Consider the following 14,951-nt stretch of genomic DNA (forward strand, 5'->3'; position numbering starts at 1 on the left):
AAATTCTCACTGCTGTTCAGATGCCTGTCATTAAAGAAAGACCATTAGCCCAGGGCAAAAGCATTACTGTTGTATCTCCAATCCCAGCCCTTGAAGCAGTTACCAAAGCCAGCATTCCAAATGCTAAAGCATTACATCCATTTTGGATCCAATGGGCAACGTCTCTGGCAGCCACTGATGTTGACTATATTTTCGACCCAAAGTTACAAACTCAAGAATTTTTGCAGTATGAACTAGAATACCCAGTTCCAGCAAATACATTGCCTATTGATCAATATCAAAGAGTCATGTACACTGATGGCTCAGCACAACCTGCTATAGGCCCAAAGCATCAATACTCCGCTGCTTACACAGTCATAAGCGGCTATATGGAAGATAGTAAATTCTATCCACAACATATCTTTATGCAAACCCTAGGGGATTGCACTGCAAAACTAGCAGAGCTAAAGGCTCTGGTGATGGCACTGGAACATACGGATCCTGACCAGCTAAAGACGATTGTCTGTGATTCGTGCTATTGTGTCCAGTCCTTCAATGAATATCTGCATTAATGGGGCCAGAATGAGTTCAGAGATTCCAAAGGTAACACCATCAAACACAGACTTCTGTGGGGGAAAGTAGGGGATCTGAAGGAAAACGCTACCAAATGTCCATGTTGTACATACACGTGGATACCAGCGAGTTGGCATACACATTGCAGTAAATACACTGGCTGATGAAGCAGCCAAATCAGCAGTAGCTATGGCTTCTGTTGCTGCAGTAACTCGTTCTAGAATGAAACCGGACAGTGAAATGCTGGTTGCTGTGAAAGCCTTGGCTGACGGCACACCTTTACCTAAAGGATATCCCGTTAAATATTCCTACCGAATTGGAGGCTTCCTTGACGCAGAAGTAAAAATACCAGGCGTGGCAGTTCGCATAATTCCCAATAAAGACCTAAGATGAGAGTTAATCAAAGCAACGCATAAGGGAGTTGCCTCTGCCCATGCTGGTGTGGCAGCTACAATATTATTGCAGGCTTGTTATTGGTGGCCAGGTCTATCCAAACAGACCAAGCAGTATGTCCTTTGTTGTGATATCTGCCAACACATTAAGGTGACCAACGTCAAACGCCCACCGCAGACACCCCTCCTAATTTCTAACAAACCATTGCTATGTGTGTACCTAGACCACTGCAGTCCTTTGACACCTGGCAGTGCATATAAATACATCTTAGTCACTGTTGACTCCTGCTCCAGATTTCTATGGGTGTGACCACAATGCTCGGCTGACGCTCGGACTATTATTAAAGATTTGCAAGTCTTTATCGGCACATATGCAGATGTGCTTTCCACTCGGACCAGGGCCCTGCTTTCGCCTCAAGGGCATTCAGGGACGCCATGGCTTTCTTAAGGGTCCAACTACATTACTCGTATCCATATCATCCCGAGGGAAATAGTATCATGGAGCGACGAAACCGAGATTTTAAACAACCCTTAACAGCAGAGTATAAGGTATGGGTCATAGTTGGCTTAATCACCTGTATGGAGTCCAGAGAGCACTTAATAATCTGCCTAGAAGGTCCCTGGCGGGTCGTACTTCATACGAGTGCCTGTTTGGAACTCAAATGAATGTTCCAGATCTTGATGGTCCTGGCGTGGAGGCAGCAGAAACACCTTTTGACATAAATGAGCGTGTCACTGTCTTGCAGGAATTACAACAGTTCAGTGACGACAACACGTCCGCCAGTGCTGCCTCCTTAGGAATTAAGGATGTACCACTAACATCTACTGGCTACATTCCAATGGTTGGCGATCTAGTATGTGAAAAGGTTGCTGTGAAAAAAGGAGTTCTGTACTTCCTATCTTGCACCGGTTCCAGTCCTGGGAATACACAGTACCAGAACTGTTATTCTACAACTGCTACCTGGTTCTAAAGATAATCACTTTGTCTCCATCGACAATGTCAAGTTACACCATATGGCCGATCCTGCACAGCAGACCGAGAGGAACACCAGTAGTATCCGTATCACTCTCACTACTGGTCAAGATGTCCTCCTACAAGTTTTGAGCAGCAATGCAGACACCTCTCCGAGCTTGCGGAGGGTGGAAAATTATCTTTCATTAGTTCCACTAGCTTCTCTTAGAACAAGCAACACAGAAAATGTTGAACAATCAGTCTCAAATTCTACACAGACAGATGACATTGTCTATTACGAACCACGCGGGTGGTTTTTGCACAAACTGCTTCTGGATATTTTGCCAACATTACTGACACCTTTTCAGACTCATCTGCCTCCTCTACAGCTGAACTATAAAAAAACACATAAGCTGATATTTTGGCTCAAAACAAATTACTTTGTTTTCCCATGGAACTATCTGTGGCTTTCCTTGATTATATTAGCTTTCCTCCTTTGGGCTGGCTTTGTTATTGTTTTCTTTCTACAAATACATGGTCATTACCTTCCTGAACGGTCAACAGTTGAACTGGTGGATGAGGTCCTAAAACCCCATTTTTCGTCTCACAAGGTCCGCTGAGACTTTTCTTACTGTAACATTTCTGCTATACCAATTCCTGATGGGATTGTTTGGGATAAAGTCACATTTGATATATACAGCCCGACGGAGGTCATTCAATTACTATATGTGTTTAAACTTTCTATGAATGATATAATTATACCTCGAGTTGTTTCTGATGACTAGGATGTAAAAACAGTTGATTCTATGATGATTGAGTTGCAGTATTTTACTGTATTTGAAAGTGAGGATGTTTACCAATCCAAAGAGAATTATGGTGGCATGTTCTGCTATAATTATTATGGACACCATTTCATTCACAGAGCAAGTACCCCGAAAACTATCTTTAATTATACACAATGGAAACATTGTCCAACTCCTCCAAAAGGAAGTTTTAAAATATATTCTGGAAAATTTGCATATTTTCCGAGCACAATGTTAAAAATGCTGAGTTTTATTATTTGAAATTACCATTTATGAAAAATGTACAAATATTATTGACAGATAAAAAATTCATTTATTCAAGTTTCCCGGTTGGCTATTGAAGGCAAAGAATATTGGCTGAAGTTGACTGACTTACAAAGTGTGTGGGGAACAAAAAATTGGCAAATAAGGGGAAAGGAAGCTTTATTTAGAGCATGCCTGATACCTGTTCAAATGATATTTTTAAATGAAACTGTACAACAGAAACAGCAAAAATTAAGGATTTGAATGGGCCCAGTATTCCTGCCCACGCAAAATTTTATAAATGGCAAAAGTTTATTGATGCTACAGATGATCAGCTCGATGAAAGGGTCCAAAACGGCACATTTAATGTTTCACTTTCACGCCCTGGTGGGTGGTTATTGTGGCCAACAGATACCAATGGGCGTCATAAACGTTTTGTAACCACCACAGGAGTTCTAGAACATGTAGGCCTGACCCTTGCTATGTGTCATCTGAACACGCGGGTATAGTGACAGCATACACTGAAGGGAAACTATGCCAGAGTGGTTGAAGAGTTCCTCACTAGATGCTGTTAAAGAACACCTCAGTCTCCTGTGTAATAATACTGACTTACAGGATTTCCTGTTAGGCCCCAGAAAACAACAAAGCACTTCTTATATGCAGTCTATAATGACATTTGGAAGCTGTCTCAACAAGAAGCTGCTGCCCGGTTAAGGAAAATCAATAAGGAAAATTTACAGACGGCATTGTCTGTAGTAGATAATGGGATTAATACCCTGACCGACCGGATATACACCTTAAACAACATCGTCTCCTCTGCACAAGACATAGTACAGAGCAACATGTCCTCTTTACACCATTGACAGAGTCAACTAAGATCCATTATGCAGTTAGGTTCGACACTACAAACACTGAAGGCAGCTCGCGTTCCCTAGCAACACATCAGTGCGAGGGACATATTTTTCACATTTAATATAACGCAACAACAACTAATGGCTAAAAAAGAAGCGACTTATGTCATGTTAAATATTGAGAAATTAGAAAAGTTGCCTTTCACTGTGGTTGAAATACCATCGGCTGAGTGGTTAATACATGGGGTCATCAATCTGCCTATTTAAACACTTCAATTCAAGTCCTGTTTAAAACACATTCCAGTGGGCAGATATGAAAAGCCAGGATATAGTTACATACACAAGGTGTGGGGGTTACCCTTCTTGTACATATGTCTCAGTAGCATGACAGAGGTCATTCTTAGCTGGAGTGAATGCGAGACTTCTGTCAGCCATTCGATGGTTTGCAAACAGCTGTCCTTGCACAGGGCGTGCAACGATTCGGCAGCGAACTTGGCTTGTTATCTGCAGGGAGTCCCAGTCCCCTTGATTAGACCTGCGTTCCAGGTGCTCTCGAATGGCAGCTATGTGCTCCTTTATAGTGAGAGCTGTTATGGGATGCGAGCCGGAATAGTTTGTGTCGTTTCGGTCTCCAAAGTAGTTACATGCTGCAGGAATGTACTTTTTCCTCCTTCATGACAGAGGGAAGTAGCTGAGATTTGGCCCCATATCGCTACTTCAAATGTAAATTTTGTTGAGCAGACTCAAGGTTTTATTGTTTCAAAAACATGTGGCGCTTATATCTGCATGCGAGACCTATGCGCTTCAGGTTGCGAGGTCATCCACAGAGAAACAGTCCCTTTTAAGTGCTAACTTTCCAAGACACTTTGGTGAGCTCGTGGGAAGGATATTTAATGTGTCCAGTACCAATGGAATCGCAAATTTCTTTAAGGCTGCGGGTTCTGGTTTCTTTCACACCTTCTCCTCTATATTTGGCTTAATACCTTCAGCCATTCACTTAATATTTTCCAGTATTTTCAGGGGATTTCCAGTAACTTTGGCTATCATAGGTGGCATCTTGCTATTGCTACTTTTTATGCACAATGACTGTCCCGTTACAACAAGGAGGACTGAAAGAGCTTCCACCAGCGCAGCTATGTCGTGAACGCATGATGCAGTACTTTGGAGCACTACTACTGGAGCAATTGGAGTGCGACTGGTCTCTGTCATTCAGACCGGTTTTGCAGTGTGTGCATTCCGTGTTTCGGTGCCTCTGGTGCCCTTTCGAATGTGCACTGAAAGTTTGTCTTTCTACACAGCGCTTGCTTTCATTGGACGCTGATCTTTTGATGTTGTCGCTGAGGGCTCATTACCAGACATGCGCATTGAGGATGCGTTTGCTACAGGAAGCTGTTAATGGGTTGCCCTTTGTGGATTATGTGGCTCACCACTGAATGCTGCTGCCTCAGCTGGAGCTCAGGCTTTGGAACACGAATGCTCCTTGGTTTTCCTTGGCGATGAACTTCCAACTTTACCACCTACCAAAGTGGAAGATTTCCTGTCTTCAATTGGCGACTTTAAGAATGACTGACTTATGAAATTCGGCCTTTTCTTGACGCCACAATTAATATTTTAAATTGTCCTTTTAAAAACATGCTCAAGTGTCTTTTAACTTGTCATTATTGACATTCCCATACATATGCCTTAGGATGAATTTTAGTAGAATATATATATATATAAAAATAAATATATATATGCCTGCCACTGTGCACTTTAATCTAGATATGTTTTATTTTAGCTTTGTTATATTATTTTAACATTAGCAACATTTGCGGTCTTGTTTTATTTTCTCTATCTAGCTGTTCTTCGCCTAGGACAACTCTGTGCTATTCTCAAGGCTGCAGTAAGATAGGTTTCCGGCAAAAGTGGTACGCTTTGTCTCCAATGTTCACAGAAACATACACATTCTTACGTGGCGATCCTTTCTTGGAACATCAGCTGTTTTATTATAAAAACACTACTTTGACCCATGTACATTAGAGGGAGATTCCAGCCAGATGACCACAACTGTATGCTGATTACCAATTGCTTTGCTACAGCTGCTTATGTAGACTACAGACCTCTTGCTCAGGTATGAGGGATGATGTTTTCCCAGGGAGAACGCGAAGGGCAGAATTAGAGCTTAACATGCTGTTGTCTAACATAGCTTATGTAGGAACTATCTTTGTAAACTCTACTGACAATGTGGTAGTTTTATTCTTGTGTTTTACTCTCCTTGTCACAATTTTAATCTTATTGTGTTTCATTGACCTAGTTATTGCAATATACGCTTTATTATCTAAGATGCAGTTACTTCCATGAAACCTTATTGAACTATACTCTGCCTCCGACTGTCCTTGCATATGTGAGACTAATGTAACTGAGAGAAACGGATGAGATCTGAGTGACCACGATTTCCCTGAGGAGTCAGTTACATCATACGCCCGGTTGCCCTAGTCATCCCTGCTCTTGGGTGGAGATGAGGCACTGCTAGTTAGCCGGAGCAAACCTGGATTAGGCCGATAGGTGTCACATGGTGTGGGTTCAGACTCAGTCCCCGCGGTACAGGTAATTCTGCCACCCGAAACCAGTAGTCTCATTAGGATAATGAGAACCTACGCGACAATGACACATAATCTTAGTAGCCCTGACAATGGTTATGTTCTGCAAAGTGCTTTGGGAGCTGTGAATCATTTTCCTTAATTCTTTATTTCACGGCTATAGTCAGATATATGGATAGAAAGATAGATATACACACATACAAATGCTAGTGTATATCAGTTGTAGTAAAAGAGGTAGCATTAATAAATGTTTCCAATACATGGCATTATCAATAAACTGCTGTCTATTTCTGCATTTCACAGCGGTTCCTTAGATCACATGTACAGTCAATACTTGAGTTTCCACAATATTTGAATACTCAGTATTTTGTGGCGGGGTAAGAAACTTGTAAAAACTGTGCAAGATACTAAATTGGCCTGAAACAGGAAGTTTCAATACCATTATGCAAAATATTCTCCTCATGTTTTACTTTTGAGCTGAGCTGCAAAATACAACACTTATTCCCAGCAGACAGGGCAATGCAATCACTATGGTGTTCCCTAAAAGTCTATCATTCAGTACAGATATCAAACCGTCTGCTACAAAGACATGCTGTAGGCATAAATTATACATTTTTTTAAACATTGCTAATACTGCCGCAGCATCAGGCCTCTGATCCCTCGTTTGAGCAGCTAAGCTATCGGATTGTGCATGCCACTGAAGTTTCACCAGCAGGGATGCTGTTTGACATAAAGCAGTCGGGCAGTTTCTTGTAGTGACAGGCACTGACTGATTCAAAGGAAAGAGTGGGCTACAAGAGATGAAAGGGACTGTTTAGGTTAAACGGTGCGACATGATAAGGGGGGCTGGAGGACAACAATCTACTGTTGTGAAAACAAGGTACAAGGCCCTAGATGGAAAAACAGTAGTCCAATGAGCATTGGCAAAGCCAATTGGTCTCGGATTTTGGATCTATTTACTTTTACAAGATGTTTGGGAATGGGGGAAAGGACGGGGGAGGGGGCAGCACAGGATGGACAGATCAACATGGACTGCGGAGGGGCATGAATCACATTTGCACAGTGGGGAAGCGAACGAGCGAGAGCACGACGCAGATCATGGAGGCGGAGAGTGTTTTCATGGAGAAGAAGCATACACGGGAGAGATCAACATGGAGCACAAGGACGGGGAGTTTCCAGAGAGAGTGCACTAGGGAGAAAGCAACAGGCAGTACATGGCAACACGAGAGTAAAAGCAACATGGAACACATAAGGGTGTTTTCTGGCACAGACAAGTACAGAGGGAGGCCAACACCGAGCAAGGGGATGAGGGTTGTGCGGGAGAGAAGCACATATCGGAGGGAGAAACATGAAGCCAGGGATGTCACACAAGGGGGAGAGCAACATGACGCTCATAGGATTTTTATTTTTTTTAGGGAGAGAGGCACTTTTAGAAGCAAGTAATATGAAGCATTGGGGAGAGAGGAGTTTGGAGAGGAAAGCAAACAAGGAGAATCACATAGTGTTTTCAGGGGAGGATAAGCACACAAGGGAGAGCAACTTAGAGCACCGTGGAAGAGGGGTTTGCAGGGAAAAGGCACAAGAGGAAGAGAGTAACACTGAGTGTAGGGTAAGCACACAAGGGTAAGTGCAACACAGAGCACGGGGCCAGGGATAGGCAAAAGCACATCAGGGAGAGAACTGAAAACATAGCACTCTCATGGAGTGGTTGACTGAACAGAAATAGAAGTTAAGCAAGACGGAACAGAGGAAGTTTACAACCCAACCAGGCAAAGGGATGGTAAAGAGGCTATGCTCGAAAGGGGGGTCAAACACAAGATGGCAAGATGGTACAGGGAAAGTCATCAAATAAGGAGTAAGCAAATAGGAATGACAGTAAAGTCAACTGATGGTAAGCAATGGAATGGCTGCAAATCCACTGCAAATTCTTCTAAGCTAAAAATAAGTCTTTAGCAACCTGAGAGATGTCTGGCAGGTGAGACCTAAAAATGTTAGTGCCACATAAGGACACCTGTGAGATTGTTTTAATCATTATATACTTGTGATACTGCACATCACAACATACTAGGGGATTAGCCATCTACTACGAGTTGCAGAAGAATCTTAGGAGATTATACAGGAAGGGTCTTGCCAAGTAAGGGAGCAGACATGGTCTTTTGGGTAAGTCAATGGCTTTGGTTTACAGAAATTTAAGATAAAGGCCCAGATAGGCCAGTTGACACAGTGCATAGCTGTGGCTTAAACACCTACCCCTGTCCCTAAGTTCATCTTCTGCGACTACAGACATATGTGAGAATTAGATTTATTGAAGGTAATATTGTACTCTTAATATGATACATTTCCTTCCATCATCAGCACCATGGAATTTTACTTTGCCTTGTATAATGTCCAAAATTGTCTTATTACATTAATAAAGTGGGGAGCTGTAGGAAATACTGTGCATCCCTTTCATGCATGGCAGGGTCTCGCTCACTTATAGTCACAAATATGCACAAAAGCTGCACTACTACAATGACTGCACCAGAAACATAAAAGGGAGGCCAACCACATTACAGAGGATATAGCTAATTAGCCCGGTTTTTACAACAGGCAAGTAATATGTCCATGCTAGCTCCATAAAAATAAGTTACAAAATGTGAGATAAACAGGTGTTGGGGCAAAAATTTCCTCTGCATGGCTCTGTACATTATGCTCCCCTGTTCTGGGCTACACTGCCAGGAAAATCACAGTATGTCTTTGTAGGTTTTTTCTCTGTAAATTCAACGATCAGACAGGTTTACTGGGGGGTCTTAGACTGCAGGTCTGATGTCATGGAGGGCACTAAAAGTGCATTCTTTCTTTAGAGAAAGACTATGATCCTCTCACTGGGCTCGAAGGGACAACAAAGTGGTGACAACATTTACTTATAGGAAAATTGATTCACTCTTTTTAGCTGTAACCTTCTCAGATGCCCAAAGGCCTTTGTTTTAAAAGGTCTGTCTAGTCCCCTTCAGGCAGGTCCTTACTTCCATCCAGGTGCCACATGAATGGAGAGAGCATGCTTTCTCTGCATGAATGAGATAAGGTGAGCATAGAGTGTGTGTTGTGCTTCACTTTATCGGGGGAATACCTTCAACTTCGAACTGTTTGTAGATGGCTGACAAAACCACTAGAGATGGGCCTGCTTAGCATAGATGCTGATTGAGGGAAAGCCCTGGGATATTCCAGAGACCTCCCATTTAAAGTGAGCCAGGTCTTTGAAGAAGTGCAAAGGCAAACCCTGTCTCCTTCCCAAGAAGTGTTACTGCACGCTGATTTGTATAGCAGTTGAAACATCACTCTCTCAGTTGTGCCTTTGTCATCCATCTCTCCTGTTAGGGCATATCCACCTCCATCCTATCTCCATGATGATTTTGCAATTCAGCAAATATGGGTGGGACACACTGTGTGAAACTCTCCAACAACCCAAAACTGAAAGGACAGATTAAATGTACAACTGGTCTGCCAGCCAGAGATAACAATCGGTAGAAACCCAGGGTTGGCTACCCAAGGTTCTTGTGCCATACACAACACATTAGCATAGGAAAGAAGGCTATTATGTGCCAGAGCAACGAATTTTGATTGACAGTCTTGTTTTCAAGTAAGCCACAAATCTGAGGCAGAGCCATACAAGGCCAGCTGAAGACTGCCTAGAGAAGGAGGAACTGCCTGCAGGATAAAAGAGATTGCCACATTAAATTCCCAGAGGAAGGTCTGCCTTGCAGTGTCTTCTGTCAAGTTGTCTGATCACTAGGAGCTGTGCTCTGGACTTGGGTCCTGAACCACCAGAAAGTGCTGTAGCTGTCTTGAGATAAGAGGCCAACTCGCTGTAAGAGAGATGCTGGTAGTTGCAGAGTACCACCTAGCACTTGCACATGTATGCACAAAGTCGCCATACAGGCGATAAACAGGGAACTGGTGTGTACCAGCCTAATCCCACCCAGAGCCCAAAAGCATAGGAAATCATCTTTGCAATTACCCCCTCAACTCACTATTGGTGAGCGTGATGCTGCAGACAACCGCTGTGCTTGATCCCTAGTCTGACATTGTTGGTGCATGGCGCAATCAGGCTCTGCTTACCACATCACAGAGTGCAGGGATCCCAAAGAAGCTAAACAGACATGTCTGAGTCGGTGCAACAATTCAAGTTCAACAATGAAAGAAAATAATTACCAAATATATGAAGCATAAAATCACATTAGGACTGACCACCTCATAACTTGCATTAGCACAGCCCACAGATGAGATCAAAACGTGGCCCCATTTCGAGAGTTCAGCAAGAAACATTAATAGCGATAATGAATGAGCACACACCTGAACTCAGTGCAGTAGCCCTTTCCTGAGAAGCGGAGTAGACAGTCGAGGCACCAAGTTTTTCTGCCTACCCCAAACTACTGTAAAACTATCAGGCACTCCACAGAGATGGGAATTATTGAAGATGACATATTTCCCCAAGGTGCAGGTTGTACTATTAAGGATGGCAGGAACCAAGGAGGCAACAGCCCCACTCCAGTGCATTCTCCTGTACCGGATGCTACTGGTCCTCTACCGGATATGGCATTAGTGCAATGGTTTCTGCCATTCATTGGCCCATCTTTCCAGTGGGCTTGTAGCTGGGCTGCCTCAACAATAACTTCGTAGCCACGAGGGAGGCTAATGCCAAACTGAAAAGCTCCCTACTTCTGCACTACACAGGAAAAGAGATAATAAAATTATGCCTGAACCTACCCCATACTGGAAACCTATCCAACTACAACCCGGTGGTGGCAACAATAGAGGCAAACTTTAACCCACAGTTAAATCCAGACTACAAAAGATTTGTTTTGCGCCAAGCACAAACAAGAGAAAACAAACCTTTTCACCATTTCTATGAAAGATTGCAAGATCTCACTAGCATATGTATTGATGATGAATTAGCCAAAGAAGTATGAGCTCAATGGATGCTGTTAAAATGTATGAGGCTGGTGATGTGAGGAACGCGTGGAAAAACTATAACAGAAATCTCAATGTCCCATTCTATGCGCGAGTAGTTCATCTTGTGCAGGCATAATTGGTTAAATAGGGCTACAAATTGCAGCGTGAAACAAAAACAGACTGGATGAGCTACTCGCGCGTGGAACTGGGAAAGTTCAGAGGTCTGCTATTCAGTGCAAAAGTCAGATTAGTAAAACCGAAAGTGAAGCAATGAGAAAGTTTGCGTAGGAATCCTCTCACCTGGTAAGAGATGGACCGATATAGACTAACAAACTGCAACTGCATGCCCACTAACAACCTGACTCGCACAACCCCAAAGACGCCACGTAAAGTACACACAAACCAACAATTATGGTCACGTACCTCAACTATCTTCACAAACAGTGGCACCAAAACGGACCCCCACCCTCGACTTCATCAGACCCCTAAACGACGCAAAGCCTGTGCGCACATAGCGTCAGGTACCACGTCAGCATGCCCCAGTAACGACCTGCAAAGGCCATTCCTTCACCGAGATACTCCCATAGACACCATCATGTAAAGACCCCTTCAGCAAGGGCACAGGTCTCTCCAGACAGACACTCGCCTGCCACACAAAAAGGTTCTCAGCCATGCAGCCTCAGCCGCCCCGACGCCACGTACACAGAGCCCTCAAGCAGACACAACATTGCAGTGGTCCAGACGCGCAAACAGGGCGCACCGAGCACAACAAGTGACGTGCTCTCGCCATTATGATGCTCAGTGCAGTGCCGCCTTGAGATCTCCGAAGTGTGAGTGCAGAGGGAGCCTTCTCCAGAAGGCATGCCACAGCATCTTCAGTCCGTGGCACCCTAGGCGCACAGCGACTTAAGCCAATAAAACAGATCACATGGTCCTGCGCGCTTGACAGGGGTTTGGGCATATCGCAGGTTCAAATTATAGTCCACTCAGAATCAGCCAATTACATATCTCTGACACAAGTAAGACCCCAATACCACTGAGTTGGGCTTTGGGGTCTTAATAACAACACCTATGAGAGGAGTCGTCAGTTCCCTATGTGCAGACGTGAGTAACTCGTACAGTCCAGGATCATAGCACTGTATTTTGGTGCTTGTAATCCTGATTTTGAAATGGGATAATCAAGACTAAGTCCCACTCGTCTCAGGATGCAAAGAAAACGCCTGGCCTGGATGGGTTACTCAGTTCTGCTCTACTGGTGAGTAGCTGGTTGGCTACTAGGAAACTGCAGAGGCCTACCTTTGTTACTGTCCTTATAGACAACACTGAACAGCAATTACGAAGAGTACAGGCCAATGACCAAAGCAACAAACTTCCCCTGCCTACTCTTAAGAGCTGCAAAAGGAACAAGGGGATGAAGAAAAGCTGGAGTCCTGGAAGGAATGGCTGACAGTTAGGGCTAGGATGATCATACTGGAGCAGGATCAAGATCATGGCGACCCTTCGCATGTGCGAACTGGACCCACGCCCAGGACGCAGACCTCCAAGGGGGGCGCTGGAGTTTCCCTGCAGCAGCTTCCCTCTAAATTTGGTGTAAACTAAAGTGTGTTTAAACTCTACCCCCCTCCCAAAAAGGCTGCCGAATGCTTCTGGTGCCCTTGTCAGTTTTTTTCCCATTCTACGGCGATCCTTAATATTGCACCCCTCGCCGTTCTCTTACTCCTCTCAAACTTTCAAGACATATGGCAATCAAAGGGGAAGAGAGGGAGGGGGCGCCAAATTTGGATTCGCCCACGGCGCTTTCTGAGCAGAGCACCGCTGGTCAAGACTGCTATGCACATAGCTGGGTGCACAGTAAAGTGGCATGGTGAGCAAAAGTAAATGGATTGGAATGCCATCCCAAGTGACTGACAGTAGTTAAACTTATTGCAAGAATTCCTCCCATCACATTGTGTGATGCACAGTAGACGGAACACCTCTTCTAATCAGTGAGCTGGGGGTATATGCTGCTACAAGGATCTTTGCATAACTTCTCTAGCACTGGCACTGCCATGATTGCCAGCGGTGTCACGGTCTTGCATCTTTCCAAGGTTTCTAAAATGCGTTTTATGTTAGTACCATCCATTATGCCAGTGCTTCGTTTCTTCAGGGTTTATGCTATGTGATATTTACATACGCTTCGCCGGGGGGGGGGGGGGCGTAACACAGGCCCCTGCGGCCGGTGAGTGACCCGATTCAGGGGAAGGTGCATAATTACACACCTGTTTATAAGGAGCTACGACAGGAGAGCACAAATGCATGAAAATAAAGAGAACAAGCTGGTGGCGGGGGCACTGTGAAGTGAAGGCTGGGAGAGCTCTGGGCGCCCTTCCCTGCTGCACAGCAGAGATCCACGGCCACCCTTCAGCGCAGCACCCCATCACCTACCCCGTCCTCTTTGGGGGTCAGGGGTGCCTGGGGTAATTAGGAGGCTACAGCAACTGCGTGATTTTAAAATCGGAGAGTCGGATGTTAAGCGAGTCCCCCTAAATCGTGATTACAAGAGGCTGGAGCAGCGAGAGCCCCGGGCTGCAGGTCGCTCTGCGTGGACTTCCCCCGCACATCACAGCCCGCTTCCCCGACCCCCCGCCGCTTGCCTCAGTGGTCCCCGCGGGGCTGCTGCGTGGACGGGGCCCCCGGCTCCGGGCTGCGCGCCGCTCCTCCGGACCCCAGGTATCCGCGTTGCCTCACCGCGGCTCCGCTGGGCCATCGGTGCCCGGGTCTCCCTCCGACTCAGGTCCTTTCAGCCGAGCAGATCACGATTGGCAGGCCCATGTCGCGACAGGAGGCAGGGCGCGCGCCCCAGCACCCGGGTCCTCGTGATGCCGCCGCTCTGTGGGGGCAGCGGGCAGAACCACTGCGGCGCGGAGGGGGGAGGCTGCTTTGGGCCGTACCATGCGCACGGCCGCCGCCGGTTACCAGGTTACGCTTCCCCTCAGTGAGCAGAGCCCTGACATCCGGCGCGGACGGGGCTGGAGCGAGGAGCCCCTTCTTTCATCCTGTCTGTTTGCATACCTGGCACTCCCCAAATGTACTCCTCTGTTGGCACTTAAGGTAGACGGCACCTGTAGCAAACACGGGAAACAGCCTGTGGAGATCCACTGGGGGCTATAGATAAGGAAGCAGCGTAGCTTTTCCCCAGGCCGAACACACATTCTTTATTTGTGACATAGCATGTTGAAATGCCCATGGCGCGTTTTTTCTTGAAGCATAAAGTGTATATAGCAAATGAGCCTTTTCTTGTCCATCCGACTATTGTAGACAAGGAACACACACCCTGTCCCACTGTATAAAGTGTTGGCGCGGCATCCCTAAAATCTCACACCCAAAAACGACACCACAGGTGGATCCGTCTGGGACGCTGTTAAACCTCATTTTATGAGGCAATGTGTAGCATGACAAGGCACCATACAGCATGTCACAAAATCATTAGGTAAGGACAGACTAAGGAAGTGAGTGAGTTTTAGGTCAAGATTTTTAAAAAATTGAAATATTTGTTACATAAATTCATAAGGTACAATACAGAAATTGTAAGTGCAGATGCACGAATTCATTGCCAAGAAGACTGTCTTTAAAAGGGCAATGAAGGAGCATAAGCAAAGTCAAAAAAT

General features: G+C 45.1%; 1 protein-coding gene across 1 annotated transcript in view; it reads right to left on the reverse strand.

The window, feature by feature from the left end:
• Nucleotides 1-14,352, reverse strand: part of GPR19 (G protein-coupled receptor 19) — a 96,590-nt gene extending 82,238 nt beyond the window's left edge. Inside the window, exon 1 of the mRNA XM_069228025.1 lies at nt 13,938-14,352. The gene's annotated coding sequence lies outside the window, so the exon portion shown is untranslated. The remainder of the gene's footprint in view (nt 1-13,937) is intronic.
• Nucleotides 14,353-14,951: the final 599 nt, after the last annotated feature.

The sequence above is a fragment of the Pleurodeles waltl genome, chromosome 4_1 (genome assembly GCF_031143425.1).
Source record: "Pleurodeles waltl isolate 20211129_DDA chromosome 4_1, aPleWal1.hap1.20221129, whole genome shotgun sequence".
Taxonomy (NCBI): Eukaryota; Metazoa; Chordata; class Amphibia; order Caudata; family Salamandridae; genus Pleurodeles; species Pleurodeles waltl.